The sequence below is a fragment of the Chenopodium quinoa genome, unplaced genomic scaffold (genome assembly GCF_001683475.1).
Source record: "Chenopodium quinoa cultivar QQ74 unplaced genomic scaffold, ASM168347v1, whole genome shotgun sequence".
NCBI lineage: Eukaryota > Viridiplantae > Streptophyta > Magnoliopsida > Caryophyllales > Amaranthaceae > Chenopodium > Chenopodium quinoa.
The window spans coordinates 64653-82243 of record NW_018743920.1 but is presented as its reverse complement, the minus strand read 5'-3'; the positions used below and the strand labels follow the sequence as shown (position 1 = coordinate 82243).

At 35.4% G+C, this 17591-nt stretch overlaps 1 pseudogene; it reads left to right on the top strand.

Moving 5' to 3' along the window:
• The first annotated feature begins 2508 nt into the window (after positions 1-2508).
• On the top strand, positions 2509-17495 carry LOC110687724 (annotated as a pseudogene).
• Positions 17496-17591: the final 96 nt, after the last annotated feature.

Below are 17591 nucleotides of genomic sequence, written 5' to 3'. Positions count from 1 at the left end.
TTTGGAAACGTTAAATATGACAATTAAAATTAGAAAGATTAAAATAAATAAAGGACGTTATTATTACTCTATATATCAATCGACGCATAATTTTGACATGCATTTTAAAAAAAAAATTAACGTAAACATTAATTATTTATCTCTGGGAGTTGGTTAGCAAGATTCTCGTAATAAATAGATAAACAACACAAAATTGATATAGATAGAAGAAATGAAACAATCAAACAACTAATGTCTAATGACCCCATTTTTTTTCTGGCCTAACCCCAACCACGTAACCCAAGCAACCAATTTGGGTAGGACTAATATATAAGGAATTAAGGACGTAGTAGTAGTAGTAGTAAAAAGTAATTAATTAATTAATGAAAGAAAAATGGCATATTACGTTCCCATGTGATTACTTGAGTTATTAATTATTAAAATAATGACGGTGATTGGTGTCCATCATTTGTTCAATTTTGTGGTGTTAATGGCCAGCTTATTAGGCCCCCACTAACTTTATTAACACTTAACATATAACATCTCTTTATATTGCTTTATGATTTTTGAAGTATATACTATTTGTACCTAATAACATATGCCAAGTGTGAAGTGTGTTTCCATATTTACAGGATATGTCGCATTCATTTCTCTTGTAATTATCTAATAAATTGTAGAGAGAGTTGGAATGAATCTGGTTTTCAGCTGGGGAGAAACATTGATGGTTGAACTAGATAGTTAGGGTAGATGGGGTTGAAGTAGATTTTGTTGTAAGGCCGACGTGTAACTATGTAAGCTAAGTTAGGTAACGTATGTGTGGACTTCTGGTGAGTTGTTTCAAGTAAAGATGACATTGGATTGTGTTGACAAGTTTGACGTATGAATCACATGTTAGTTTTTTACCAAGGCATTCCAATAAGAGATATATTCTAGATATAGTACGTGAGATTTCAAAATATAAACACGTGTAATAATTCATTTTACGTTTGCGCATCAGAAAAAAAATTAATACATGAGATGAAGTTTAATACTTCTTGTGGTGGGTTGAGTACATCTTAAATAGTGAAACCAAGTAGTGATAGATAAATATAAATAATTAAATATGATGATATTGAGCATTACTTTACCAAAATGTCCTAATCAAGTATAATAAATGTATAATAGACGGAGTTAGGATAATAATGACTTGGACGTTGTCCTTCAAGAATCGTATTACTCCTAATTTGTTGTCTAAATTGTTGTTTAATGTAAAACAGATATTTCTTGACTTTTGATTTTTCCTCCCTTAGCTCTTTATTGTTGTTCTTTAGTAATTTGTATCTTGTAATAAGTACAATAAATATATCTCTTAGATTAAAGATTCCTTATCTTATATTTGTATATCTCGGGAATCAATTTTTCGTGGTTTGTATCTCTATATTCACAAGGTTTATATACAATCTAAAAGAAGAGAGTAGGTTTTAAACATTGACCCATTAGCTAAATATAATATTAGAGCTTAATAGTATCATATAAGGTCTATTTAATTTAAATTAAACTTTGAATAAATTTGGTTTAAGATAATATAGGAAGATTATACGAACTACTAGTATATAAGATTTTTAATTGTTTATTAGTTGATTTTGCTAAGGAACAAGTAGTTTTGAAGAGAATATTAAAGGATCACTAAAGTTTGTCATATGTTCAGTAAATATTTACATAGCATGAGGTAGTTGCAAAATTTGTGTATACGCAAAATTTAATACTACCTTTGGTCGCTATTATTTGCAACCTTTACAATTTTTGGCCGCCTAACATTATGTGTAATTTTCCCTTTCTTTTCCCTTTTTAGTAACTTTTTTCCTATAAAATGACATTCTTGCCCTTACTTAAAATTTTAGAAATCAGATTATGAATTTAATTAAACAACATTTTAACACTAATCTAACATGATTAACATTAACTTACAAAAAATAAAAATAACATAAACCCACTAACCTACTCTACCCACCCCATTTACTCATCCCCCCAACTATCTCATTGAATTGAATGTTTCATCAGATCTGATGAACTTCAAACCCTAACTCGGTCTTCTTCCTCAAACCGCCGTCGCTATCTTTTCTCGGTCTTCTTCACTCGTTTTTTTTCAATTTTGTACTTTTTTCGTTTTTTTGGGTGATTTATGTTCGAATTTTCTTGGTTTTGTTCGATTTTCTGAGTTTCTGGATTTTGAATTGTAGATCTGGATTTTCTGGATTTTGAATTTGGCCGGATTTTGAAAGGTAGTTGATTTGTATGGAAATTGGCCGGATATTTTGGGTAGGTGATTCCGGGTTTTGAATTCTTCATTTGTATTCTTCATTTTCTGGGTTTTGAATTCATCGTTTGTGTTCTCCATTTTTTGGGTTTTCTGATTTTTGGAATTTTGGAGTTTATTTTTTTATTTTTGCTTCGTGATTTTTGGATATTTTTTGTTCTTCATTCTCTAATTTATTTTTTTGTTTTCAGATTTTCTGATTTTTGGAGTTTGATTTTCAGAATTTATGTTCTTTATTTATTTTATTTTTTTTAGATTTTCTGATTTTTAATTTCCCCGCTATAAAATTAAATACTCTCTCTCCTCCTAATCACATGTATAAAGTACCCTTCTATTTTATTATCAAATTTTACTTTGTGCTCCGTAAACCCCTCTAAAGTTGCAAAAATGTTCTTTATGTGTTTTTTTTTTCATCCTAATCACATGTATAAACTATTCATCGCCGCTAATTCTACCTACCAAAATCACACATAAAGAAAATTTGCATGAAAAAAAAAAACATAACCGATTTTCATTATTCTCTTATAAAATTATTGGATATATATTGTTTCAAAAAAAAAATCATTTTCATATCATATCTTTATCACAACCAAAATTACTCAATTCATATACTAGTAGCTATTTTGATTAATTATATCATATATACTATATAATTAACAAACCCACTTGATAATAATCCTTCAAAATCATACCATAATGTCAATTTTAAGTTGTAATTACAACCCCAAATCATGTGATGATCAACTTCATGTAGCTGTATTTGCCTTCCCATTTGCATCCCATGCAACACCACTTCTTAACATTACCAAAAGATTAGCCTCATTTGCACCAAATGTAATCTTCTCATTTTTTAGTACTAGTGAGTCTAACAATAAGACTTTTTTGGGGAGTAAAGATGGAAATTTGTTGCCTAACATAAAGGGTTATGATGTTTGGGATGGGATGTCAAAAAGGTATGTTTTCAATGGCAACCCATTAGAACCCATTGAGTTGTTCATGGTTTCGGCCCCCGGGACTTTATGAAAGGCGGTAGCCGAGGCAGAAGAGGAGAAGGGGAGGAAGGTTAGTTGCATGATTGGGGATTCTTTCTTGTGGCTTGTGGTGGAGATGGCTCAAGAGAAAGGTGTGCCTTGGGTGCCTGTGTACATGTCTGAAGAACATTCACTTGCTGTTCATTTTTACACTGATCTTATTAGGGAAAAGATTGGTATTAAAGGTAAAATCGTGGCATACTCCCTCTGTCCCCAATTATTTAATTTATCCCTATATTTATATTTTACTCTATTAAGTTTTGATCCCACTATACGGGACCAAGGCCGTTTTAGAAATTTCGGTGGCCTAGGGCGAAGACATAAATTTATTGGGCCCTAATTCACATATAATATTTTAAAATAAAATAAAAATTGGGTAGGCAAAAAAATACATATTTTATTACGCATAATAATCTTTAAAAACATCGAATTTCATATAGATAAAACATTGAAATCAAAGCCTAAGCGTTCATATGAAAATATTTCTACGAGCCTTTCTAGATGTAAAGTCACTAATAATAGTTTCTACATTAATATGTTCTAACATACTTTTCTCAATACATAAAGTAGCTAAACCATTCAACCTTTCTTGTGACATTGAAGATCTCAAGTAGGTCTTTAGTAATTTTAACTTTGAAAAACTTCTTTGAGCAGATGCAACTGTCACCGCCATAGTTAATAGAATTCGATAGGCAATAGAAACATTTGGATAACATTCTGTAGCTTTGCCAAACTCAAGGATTTCAAATGTTGACATCAAATCATTTGGCAAAGTCATTTGTAACATTTTCAATTCAGAAAAAAGATCATCTGCATCTAACATCCGAAAAATTATTATGAGTAAAGGTAGTCATAAAACTTGTGCAAGATTTTCTTAAATCATCATTATCTAATGATTTCAACCTTTTTGCATCGAATAAAAAACCAAAAATGTTATCAAATACCTCCAATTGCTCAAATCTATTTTTCACTACTAGAAAACAGCTGATTTACGAGGGAAATATTCCGTCGGTAAACCTTAAAAATCCGTCGAAAAGTCCAGTTTCCGACGGAAATTAGTCGGAAAACGCTGTCGGAGACCTCTTTGTAGGAAATTTGGGTTATACCGAGGGATTTTCCGTCGGAAACTACCTTACCGACGGAATTTCCGACGGATTTTAGTTTCTCGGAACCTTAGTTTGACCAGAATTGGAGGTCCGTCGCAAACTTCCGACGGAAAAGAATCCCTCGGAATATTCCCCTGTTCCGACGGAATTTTCCGTCGGAAGGCCCCACCTTTCCGAGGGAATTTTCCGCCGGAAGAGGGGAATATTACGAGGGATTTATGCCGTCGGAAGATCCCCTTTTCCGAGGGATTATAATTCCGTCGGAAGGTCCCCTTTTCCGAGGGATTATAATTCCGTCGGAAGGTCCCCTTTTCCGAGGGATTATAATTCCGTCGGAAGGTCCCCTTTTCCGAGGGATTATAATTCCGTCGGAAGGTCTCCTCTTCCGAGAGATTATAATTCCGTCGGAACTTTTCTTCTTTGCGACGGAATAAATTTCTATTTTGGCTATATATTTTCCTTCCGGACAAACCTGTAATTCCTGCTTCTTATATTATATTACTCACTGAATAATTTGTGCAAATATATATATATATATATATATATATATATATATATATATACTAATTCCAATGTTTACAATAAACACTAAGTTAATATAAAATTAGAACTAACAAACACTAAGTTCATCAATGCTATACAACATCGCGAGAGCCCTGGCCAGCTCCACCAAAACCCGGGTCGTCGTCCCTGGGATCTCGAAATGGAGGTCGCACGTTGGAACATGGGTCATTGGCGTAACGACCCATCATCCTTTCTTCCAACCTCTTCTCCATTTCTTCCATTTGGGCTTGTAGTTGGGCTTGAACTCGGGCTTCCATGTCGGCTTCCATTTGTTTCCGAAGAGCCTGGACCCTGGATTCCATCTGATCCTGCATCTGAGAAACAAAGGAGGGCGTGTACTGCATGGAAGAGGTAGAAAGTCGGCGACCTATCTGGCTGCCATAGTACATGTCAGCACTTTCGTCTAGTCCCTTCACACATCCTTTTTTGTTCCGACCACCCACTGTCTCCCAGTACAGCTCATTCGGACTCTTCTGAATCCTTTGAGTGCTAGCCGCCTCAACCCTCTTCTGGTAGGTATCCTACAAGATAAACATATAAAAAGGAAAAAACAAGGTAGTAAGTTATACAAATAAGCTAAACCAAATTGAGCCATCTATGGCCTATATGACCTATTCTTTGCCCATTTTCTATGTTTTTGACCAAATGAACAATTTCTTTCTCTAAACATGCATATTTTAGGTATTGTAAGGGGTACAAGCCTTGAAATCACAAAAAACTACAAGTCCCTAAGGTTTGAGACGCATTTTGAGCCAAATGGAGCCAACTATGGCCTGTATAACCTATTCTTTGCCCATTTTCTATGTTTTTGACCAAATGAACTATTTTTTTCTCTAAACATCTCTATTACAGGTAGTTTAAGGGGTACATGCCTTGAAATTCCAAAAAAATACAACTCCCTAAGGTTTGGGACGCATTTTGGAGCCAAATTGAGCCAACTATGGCCTATATGACCTATTACTTGCCCATTTTCTATGTTTTTGACCAAATGAACAATTTCTTTCTCTAAACATGCATATTTTAGGTATTGTAAGGGGTACAAGCCTTGAAATCACAAAAAACTACAAGTCCCTACGTTTTGGGACGCATTTGGAGCCAAATTGAACCAACTATGAAGTATATGACCTATTCTTTGCCCATTTTCTATGTTTTTGACCAAATGAATTATTTTTTTCTCTAAACATCTCTATTACAGGTAGTCTAAGGGGTACATGCCTTGAAATGCCAAAAAAATACAACTCCCTAAGGTTTGGGACGCATTTTGGAGCCAAAATGAACCAACTAAGGCCTGTATGACCTATTCTTTGCCCATTTTCTATGTTTTTGACCAAATAAACTATTTCTTTCTCATAACATGTCTATTATAGGTATTTTAAGGGGTTCATGACCTGAAATCACAAAAAACTACAAGTCCCTACGTTTTGGGACGCATTTGGAGCCAAATTGAACCAACTATGAAGTATATGACCTATTATTTACCCATTTACTACGTTTTCGACCAAATGACCTATTTCTTTCTCATAACATGTCTATTATAGGTATTATAAGGGGTTCATGACTTGAAATCACAAATAACAACAACTCCCTACGTTTTGGGACGCATTTGGAGCCAAATTGAACCAACTATGACGTATATGACCTATTATTTACCCATTTACTACGTTTTTGACCAAATGAACTATTTCTTTCTCATAACATGTCTATTATAGGTATTCTAAGGGGTTCATGACTTGAAATCACAAAAAACTACAAGTCCCTACGTTTTGGGACGCATTTGGAGCCAAATTGAACCAACTATGAAGTATATGACCTATTATTTACCCATTTACTACGTTTTCGACCAAATGACCTATTTCTTTCTCATAACATGTCTATTATAGGTATTCTAAGGGGTTCATGACTTGAAATCACAAAAAACTACAAGTCCCTACGTTTTGGGACGCATTTGGAGCCAAATTGAACCAACTATGAAGTATATGACCTATTATTTACCCATTTACTACAAGTCCCAACGCTTGCCATGGGCATGTGTATGGAAATTAAATCCACCTACAAAAATCTGGCCCCAAGTACAAACTCGCCTGAAGGGACGCATGCACAACACTCGCAGGACATCCGAATTTGGCTTCTCTTCGACCACCTATAAAGTGGTTGAATATCAGCATCAAGGTTCCTGAATTCAATGAATTGAAATGTAACATGTAAAATTCATTATTATTTCACGGTTACACCGCGTATATCACCTTGTGATGAAACCAATCAGAAAATTCAGTTTCGAAATTCTCCATGACATCTTCTCTACGCAGGAAAGGTCGAGTACTAAGAATGTAGTCCTCAAACTTCCTACGAGGCCAAACACACAATGTAAATCTACAAAGTCATCATTGTAAATGATCGTAAATACGAATACACTGAATACCTGGGCCTATTATACCTTTCGTATTCGCCAAGAATGTCGGTGTTTCGTAACACGAACAAATGTGCACACTCGAGTTCTTTGTCATCTAAGAACCGAGTTCTACCCTCATTTGACACACCACCACTGTCCTCTTTGAACAACTCTGGTATTTCAGCGTCGTTTGATGTGGACTCAATGTCGGCATTCACATTTCGACCAAGATCTCGAGTTTTAGTGTCAACTGTCGACTGAAAGTAATTGGAGCAGAAGTTTGCTATCTCTTCAGTGAGATAAGCATTGCATATGGACCCTTCAACACGAGCCTTGTTCCCAATTTTCCGTTTCAAATGATTGAGGAACCTGCAATTACAGTTGTTATGTAACTGTATGAACAATTGATTAGGATGTAAAATAAAGGATGTGAAATTAGGGTATTTGATTTACCTTTCGAAGGGATACATCCACCTGTATTGTACAGGACCACATAACTTCCCCTCGTACGAAAATTGTGTAGGCAAATGCTGCATGGAGTTAAAGAATGCAGGAGGGAAGATCTTCTCAAGCTTGCAGAGGATCTCAGGTATGTTTTTCTCCAATCGCTCCATGTTACTAACTGATGTTGTATAGCAACACAAGTCGCGGAAGAATTGGCTAATCTCTGTAATTGCATTCCAAATATGGACAGGGAGCAATTCCCTCAAAGCCATGGGCAACATCCTCTCCATGAACACGTGACAGTCATGGCTTTTCATTCCATAGAGATTACACGCTTGCAAATCTACGTATCTGCTCAAATTGGAGGCGTAACCATCAGGGAACCGCAACTGTTTAACCCACTCACACAAAACTTTTCTCTGAGCCTTGTCAAGAGCGAATGGAGCCTTTGGCATTACCTCTTTTCCTCTATCATCCTCTTGAAGATGAAGCTGGGGACGTTTACAATATTTAGCAATGTCATTCCGAGTTGAAGGCGTGTCACACGTAAGCTTTTTCACATCCATTACAGTGTGAATTAATTGATCAAAGAAGTTCTTCTCGATGTGCATGACATCTAAGTTATGACGAATGAGGAGATGCTTCCAATATGGGAGCTCCCACAAGGTTCTTTGCTTGAACCACCCCTTCTTTTCATTTTTCAGCCTTTTAATTGAATCGGGTCCATCTGTAGCCTTCGGAAGGTCCTTAACACATTCCCACAGCTCCTCTCCTGACATGATGTGTGGAGGGGCTTCTTTCTCTACTTTGTTTTTACAGAATGCTGTTTTACTGTTCCGAAAAGGGTGATCTGTTGGCAGGAATTGTCGGTGGCAATAAAACCAAGAAACTTTACCACCATGTTCAAGCCAAAATGCTTTGGTCTTCTCCATGCAATGTGGACAAGCTTTCTTACTAGCCGTGGCCCAACCAGACAACATGCCATAAGCCGGGAAGTCACTAACGGTCCATAGGATGGCTGCTCGAAGATTGAAATTCTGTTTCTTCGAAATATCATAAGTAGCCGCGCCGACTTCCCACAACAGTTTCAACTCCTCTATCAATGGTTGCATGTAAACATCCAAGTTGCCCTTAGGGTTTTTAGGACCAGGAACGAGCAACGAAAGGAACATGAATTGTCTTTTCATGCACATTGAGGGAGGCAAGTTATAAGGGGTCAAAATGACAAGACAACAAGAATATTGACCCCCAAACTTACCATGAGGAGAAAAACCATCTATACACAAGCCAAGTCTCACATTACGAGGCTCAGAAGCAAACTCTGGAAACCGACAATCGAGGTGCTTCCAAGCTGCGCTGTCACTAGGGTGTGCCATTGTACCTTGAACTCTGGGATTTTTCGAATGCCATGTCATTTCCTCCAAACTGTTCTTCGTTGCAAACAGTCTTTGCAACCTGGGTGTGATCGGGAAATAAAATAGAACATTCAAAGGCACTAGGATACCTTTGGAAGTCTGCTTGTATCGATCGCTGCCACACACCCTGCATTCAGACAACTGAGCATCATCCTTCCAAAACAACATACACCCTTTCGGGCACGCATGAATCTTTTGATGGGATAGTTCCAACCCCTTCACAATCTTCTTCACCTCGTAGAAAGTGTCGGCCATATGATTGTTGTTCGCAATCGCCTCACTTAGCAAAGAAGCAAACCCATAAACACATCTGTGAGGAAAATTATACTCACATTTGAGACTAGTGATTCTAGCGGCCATCTCTAACACAGACAAAGAACTCCCTTCGTATAATGGCCTTTTGAAGCCTTCAACAAATCCAGAAAATGCTTAGCAGTTGCATTAGGCTCCTCCTCTGATGAAACACTAGCCTCCTCGGAATGCCCCTGATCTTGACTATGACCAAAAGCATCCAAAACCATGTCATGATATTCATTGGACCGCCGTTCGGGAACTCCCAGATACCCCTCCCCTTGACACATCCACACATAATAGTTAGGTACAAAACCCTTGTCATACAGATGAATTTTAACCGTATCCGCATTCCAAAGGCGTTTGTTCTTACATTTAACACATGGACACCTAACCTCATCCGGATTACTACTCTCGGGATGATCTCTGACGTACTGAATGAATTCATCAACTCCTTTCACGAAATCTGGATTAATACTTTTCTCAATCGTCCGTTTATACATCCAGCTACGTTCTCTTCGTTTCATGATTACAGCTTCTACACAGTTCACGCATATGTACAATCACATTAGTCATGAATGGTATTTCGCAGTAATTATCCACCACAGCGTTATGGAAATGCAAATGAGATTTGAAATGCTTCCAAAGGGTCCTTATCACTCCAACCTAACCCATCCTTGTACGTTTATTCTCACTAGTGAATGTAACCCAGGTTTTCAATTCTATGGAAAATCCGCCAGCATTTCCCTACAGTTCTCCAGGTACACGATGTAGGCGATTATACACACCTACATATGTACCCAGAGAACACGGTAGAGAAGTGCATGAAAAGACAGGATTTTCCCTAAAATAAAAAACAAGGCTTACATTCACCACCTAAGTGAGAATAAGCGTACAAGGACAGTCCCAACCGGGGACTATTCAAGACATACTCCTAATGTGTACGCCTTGAACGGGTATCTAGGCATATGATTATGCAAATGATTCATTTATTATAATATATATATATATATATATATATATATATATATATATATATATATATATATATATATATATATATATATATAAACTAACTTGCATTACATTAAACTAACAAATATATCATAATTTATCTAAAGAAAACTAACATATCATAATATCATAATATTCAAATAAACCAATCAAACAAAACCAAACTACAATAAAATTTCATTATATTAAACCAAAATAGGATACATTATATAAATTAAACTAAACTAAGCTACAATATATTAAACTAAAGTAATGTAACATACATCATATTAAACTAAACCAAACCAACCTACATTATAACAAATTAAACAAAACTAAACAACATTATATTAAAATAAAGTAAGCTAACATACATCATATTAAGCTAAACTAAACTAAGCCAACATACATTATTGTATTTAACTAAACCAAACTAAACTAACCTATTATAATACAACTACACTAAACTAACATATTACCCTAAACTATACCAAACTAAAGTAACGGGTTATAATAAAGTGATTAAAAACTATACTTAAATTAACTACACTAATCTAACATATTATAACACAAACACATTCATTTCAAAAATTTCAACAAATTGAAATATAAATATAACAAATTGTAAATACAATAACTAAAAACAATAATAACCTACCACATATCTACACACCATTAGGATTTAACATGCCAAGTATGTACTAAATTTATAAATTTAGCTTTAGAATAATGTCTAACCTGTAGATCTGAGTTTGTAATTGCCAAAAAAACAATTCAACACACAAAACCTACAAATATTCAAATTTAACAAAAATAATTAACACCAAACAAAATCATGAACTACATTTATGGTTTAAGCTTGAATAATTAACTTAAAAAAAAAAAAAAAAAAACAAAAAACAGAAAAACAAAGAAAAAAACAAACAACCTGCTGGCGGCGACGGCGGTGGCGGTGGCTGGTCGTGGTTGACTCGCCGGCAACTTCACCACTAGGTGAACACTCCCGTACACCCTAGTTCAAAGGTGGTGGTTAAGGTTTGAAGGAAAAAAAAATTAAAAACAATATAAACAAACCCTTACCGGCGGCGGGGCGGCAGCGGAGGGGGCCCTGTGGCGGCGGCGGCGACTGGGTGGAGGCCTTTCTCACTCTTCCTCGTTCTCCTCCTCCCTTTCTCTCTCTTCCGCTTCCTCTCTCTTCCCCTTTCTCCCTCTTCCTCTTTCTCCCTCTTCCTCCTTCTCCCTCTTCCTCTTTCTCTCTCTTCTTCTTCCTTTTCCTGTCGCCTTCTCTCTCTTCTTTCGTTATTTTTATTTTCGCTTCTGTGCAGACTGCAGAACGTTATTTCTTTTTTTTAATTAATCGCAGCTTCCGACGGAATTATTTCCCTCGGAAACCACATCTTCCGACGGAATTTTCCGTCGGAACTTGTGATTTCCGAGGGAAATATTTCCGTCGGAAGCTTCTCCGAGGGAATATTCCGTCGAAACATCAATATTCCGAGGGAAAACAAATCCGTCGCAACTATTTCGACGGAATATTCTGTCGGAAGGGAACAGTTCCGACGAATTTTTCCTACGAAGTCAATTTCCCTCGGAATTTTTGAATTTTCCGAGGGAATTAAAGTCCGTCGGAAGCTTTCCCTCGGAAATAAGCCTATTTCTAGTAGTGTTTCAAAGAAGCTATTGCAATATCAACAACCACCAAAAAATAATTGACTCTAAAAGATTCCTCGGGTGATTGTATTTCCTCATCAATATCGTCATTCTCATTCTCATCAAATTGTCTTTTCCTAGTGATGCGAAGCTTGATTGGAAATGTTGGCTCTATATCCATATCAAGTGCATGGATTTTGGCAGTATTCAAACTAGATTCAAACCCTTCAATTCTATATTTCTCAAAATATGTGATCATACCTTGCACTTCGTTCATTACAACTCCAATACTCATGGATTTAGATCGCAACTTTTTACTCACAATGTTAATAGCAAATAAAATATCATACCAAATTACCATGCCAAGTAAAAATTCAAAACTTGCAAGAGAATTATCCAAACTTTCGGCTTCACTTTTTGTTTTAGCAATATTAGCGTCATCACCACTAAAATTATACAATTCCAACAAAGCTAATCTAATTTGAGGAGATTGAAACCTTATAGCTCTAACACCCTTAATTCGACTCTCCCATCTAGTATTGCACAAAGATTTAACAGTTAAACTTGGGATATTGTCAACTAAAATCTTCCACCTTTTAGCGGAATGTGCAAATAATGTGTTTATACGTTGTACAATTTCAAAAAAAGAAATAGTTTTAACACAAGAATGTGCCATATCAGAAAGAGTGAGATTAAGACTATGACAAGCACATGGCATATATAAAGCCCTTGGATTAATTTCAAGCAATCTCTTTTGAACCCCTTGGTGTTTCCCTTTCATATTAAAGCCATTGTCGATTCGTCATAACCTTGCCCCCTTACATCATCAATATCCAAATCAAGGGACTTACATACATCTAACAATACATTAAAAAGTCCCAAACCAGTAGTATCATCTACTTTTGAGAATTCTAAAAAAAACTCTTCTATCTTGATTTTATCACTTAATACATTCACATATCTTACTATCAAAGTCATTTGTTCTTGATGGCTCACATCAGGGGTACAACCAAGGATTACAGAAAAATATTTTGACTCTTTTATTATTTTTATCATTGAAGTCCGAACACCATTAGATAAAAGATAAATAAGCTCATTTTGAATTTGAGGACCACGGTAATGTTTGTGAATTTCTTGGCTTTGAATACGTCTAACATGATCTTGCATTACCAAATCAAATTCAACTATCATTTCAATTAAGCCCAAAATATTAGCATTACTATCATCATAAAGTTTTCCACTAGATCCACGAAAAGCTAAATTATTTTTAGCTAGACATTTCACAACAGAAACAATTCGAATTAAGACTTGCCTCCAATGCTCTTTTTTCTTTGAAATTGACTCTTGCAAGTCTTTATCAATGCCTTTATTCAATTCTAATCTCACACTTGTTTCATACCAAGTGTTCATATTAGTCATATGCTCAACACTATTCTCATGTAATTTGAGTTTCTAGCCAAGATGTTTCCAATCATTCACACCATCACTTGCTAAAAAAGTTTTGTTATTTTGAGATGTGAACAATTTACAACAAAAACAATATACTTTATCAGCTAATTTTGAGTAAACCAACCATTTTCTATCAAAAGTCTCACCATTACTCAACTTCTTAGTATAATAGGCATATGAAAAATGCCTTAATTTGTTATCAATTGGAAACACAAGGTTCAAATCTCTAATAGGTCCTTTTTGTATCAAAATATCCCTTCCTTTAATGTCAAGATACCCCAATTTTTAGGATCATAAATATCTAAAGGAGGGACTACTTGATCAATGCCAACATCATTAACATCGGATGTATTTGGTACATTCGCTGGTTCATTCATATTAGTCGCATCCTCATTTGGCTCATTTGCCTCATTATCACGATTTTCATTATTTATATTCTCATTAAATTGTTCATGATTTTCATCTTCACCCAATTCATTAGAAGACTCTTCTACTTATACTACTTTAGTAAAAAAATTTGTCAATGACACTCTTTTGAGATTCTATTAACTCTTCTGCCCGTTTCTTTTTTTCCTCTTATCATTACTAGATAAATATTTTCTAGGCAACATTCTATCAAACAAAGCCAATAATAAATTAATAAGTATAGAAAAGAACAAAAACACCTGATTATTGAAGCAATTGAACAAAAGACTTAATACGCTCAATTTGCACTCCAAACAAATGTCATCTCAAGTAATCAAATTTAAAAAATAGAAAACAATTGAAACAAAAAAATTTAGCTCTCGTCGACGGTCGAAGAACTGAAACAATTAAAATTAACCAAATAAAAATAAAATTACATAATTACATTATGATTATTTAGGAATGAAAAAGTATGAAATTAAAAAGTTAAATAAGAATTAACCTTAGCATACTAGCAATCTAGCATTTTGATGAAATGATGATCCCGTAGGCCGTGGCTCTCGTCGACGGACGAAGGACTCGAAGCAAATCAAGCAATCAGGGCCGTAGCAAATCAAGCAAATAAGAAATTACTCCAATTAGAACAATTAAAGTTATCAAACGAACCAATTCAATCAATGAATTAGATATTTTTTTCCCCCAATTTTATAATTCTTGATTGAAAGAAATTGTAAAGATTATGAAAACTTAATAGAAAGAAAAGATTTTGATGAATAAAGTAGAATATACAAAGAGGATTATATATAATTAGATAAATTCCCTTTGATAATTGAAGGATAAAATTACCATTTATCATAATCACGAAGGAGAAGGAATTAATCTGACTGAAAATTGAATTGAGATACATTTTGAAGAACAAAATCACCGACAAAAGGGGATAAAATTGAAATAATGACAGTTTTTTTTTTTTTTTTGGGTTAATCAAAATTCACTTAGGAAAGTGAATATTTTGGGAGAAAAATTAGGGAGGAAGGAGGTTGAACAGCGAAATTGGTGTTTGAAATTCTTCTGAAACTCAATGTTTTGCTAATTACTATAATACGCTTCTTCCTTTTTTCTTTTATTTTTTGTTATTTTTTTTTATAAATAATTATTTTGGGGCCTTTATTAAATCTGAAGATGGGCTTTTGGTTTGGGGACCTAGGGCGGTCGCCCCACCTGCCCTGGCCTTGCTACAGCTAACTACGGGACAATCTTTTAGAAAAAAAGAAAAATGAAGTAAAGGGAATCTATTCTTTTTTATAATTATATTGTGGCTAAACTAATACATATGATAAGGTTGGTGAATGTTAATAGTACTATTCCCTTCATCAGTTCACCTTGATTTATAAAGAATGTATGTTAGGAATACCTTGAATTTTCACATACATGAAGCTAATTATGAAACTATACACGTTAATACATTCATTACGTGTTGCTTGTGTTAGCTATGTTCGTTACTTGGAACTCTTTATTTTACCTCAAGTATGTGTGTCGGTTCTTTGATACTCCGATTTATTTTGTGTGTAGACACTATTTTAAATCATAAACATGAAAAATCCTTTCATAAAATAGTCAAGTGTGACACTTGGTCACATACTCGTGTCTGATACAAGTTTTTGAGTAGTCCAAATAACATACATAGCTGATGTTTTTACCCTTCCTAAATGAATACAGGCATTGCTGAACAAAAAAAAGATGAGCTGTTAGAATTTGTACCAGGAATGTCAAAGTTCAGAGTAAGAGATTTGCCTGATGGTATTGTCATGGGAAACTTCAGATCCTTTTTCTCAAAGATGCTTCACCAAATGGCTCAAGTCTTACCGCGAGCAGCTGCAGTGTGTGTTAGTACATGTGCAGAGCTCAACTCTGCTGTACTCGATGATTTGAAGTCGAAGCTGCCAAACTTGCTTTGCCTTGGACCTCTTAGTCTAATAATGCCACCACCGAAAACTCCTGACATAAACAACTGCCTAGTTTGGCTTGATAAACAGCAGGAGGCTCATAATAATTCAGAGGTTGTGTATGTTAGTTTTGGCTCTATTGCAAGGCCAAGTCCAAGTGAGATTGCAGCTTTAGCTCAAGGATTGGAAGCAAGTGGAGTTAAGTTTATATGGTCTCTAAGGGACAATTTAAAGGTAATTCCTTTTCGCTTCTTTGGTGATCAATTTCTGTAACTATCTCAGTCAAGTACTTGTTTGATTCATATAGAGTTTGAGGTCAATAAGAACATAATTAGTCCTAAGCCAATGTCTCAAGAATATGCATATCAGTAGACTTTCTTGGTTAAATTGGATGCAGAGAACATATATGCAACTTTGCAAATTCTCTCGATGTTTGTAACCAAACAAGTTTTATTGATTTAATTAATTATAAGCCTGGAAACAAATCCGGAGTATAATGTTTCAACAAGGCACTAACACAAAATCCGTTATACACTATATGTGATACGATAACTCTGATTTGATGTACAGAGTACTAAGGGTGTAGTCTTAGATGGGTGACCTCTTGGGAAGTTTCTGAGTATACACGTAAATGAAACCAAAATGTGCTAGAAAAACATGTGTGTAGTTTGTGAGGCAAATTGTAAGTCCCTGAATATGCATATAGTAGCTACCCTCGGCGGTCGTAGTGTTACATTATAGAGGCCTAATATCCAACCTTCTATAGTAGTAACATACAAGGCATGCGGCAAGGCTTTAAACATTCTTAAGAAATTGAATTTCGACCATATATAGCTGGCTAGACACTGCACTATAACTGTTAATGTTCCTGCATTTTACTGCCCCAAGTATTTGACATGGGAACGACGTTTACAGGAGCATCTACCACATGGATTTCTAGAGGACAGCAGGAAGAATGGCATTCTCGTGTCATGGGCACCACAAACAGATATTTTGGCACATGATGCAGTAGGAGTGTTCATAACCCATTTCGGTCACAACTCCATAATGGAAAGCGTAGCCTCTGGAGTTCCACTCATCGGAAGGCCATTCCATGGTGAACAGAAGTTAAATGGACGATTAGTAGAAGCTGTGTGGGAGATAGGTCTGGAAGTTGAAGGCGGAATTCTCACCAAGGATGGAGTAGTCAAGAGCCTGGAGAAAATTCTACATGGTGATGAAGGCAAAAAAATGAGAGAAAATGGCAGTGGTCTAAGAAGTCTTGTAGAAAAGGCCATTAGCTCCAAGGGAAGCTGCAACGAAGATTTTAAGAAGTTGTTAAAGGTAGTGAACAAGTCCAGCTAGTTAGCCAGAATTAAAGACTAATTGCAAAGCTTCAGCAAAAAATGACACCAAAAACTTAATAATACAGGTTTTATGTTAGTGGTATATCAATCTGTTAAGTCATTTATTAGTTGTTTCTGCTATGCTGCATATTAATATAGTAGCATAGGATGACTGCATTCTTGCACCTTGATTTACAAAGCATGTTTCTTATTTATATCTTGAATTTTCACATGAAGAAACAATTATCCACATCAATTTCATTATTGTTTGTGTTAGTTATACCTTGTTATGTGTACTTAGGACTCTTCAT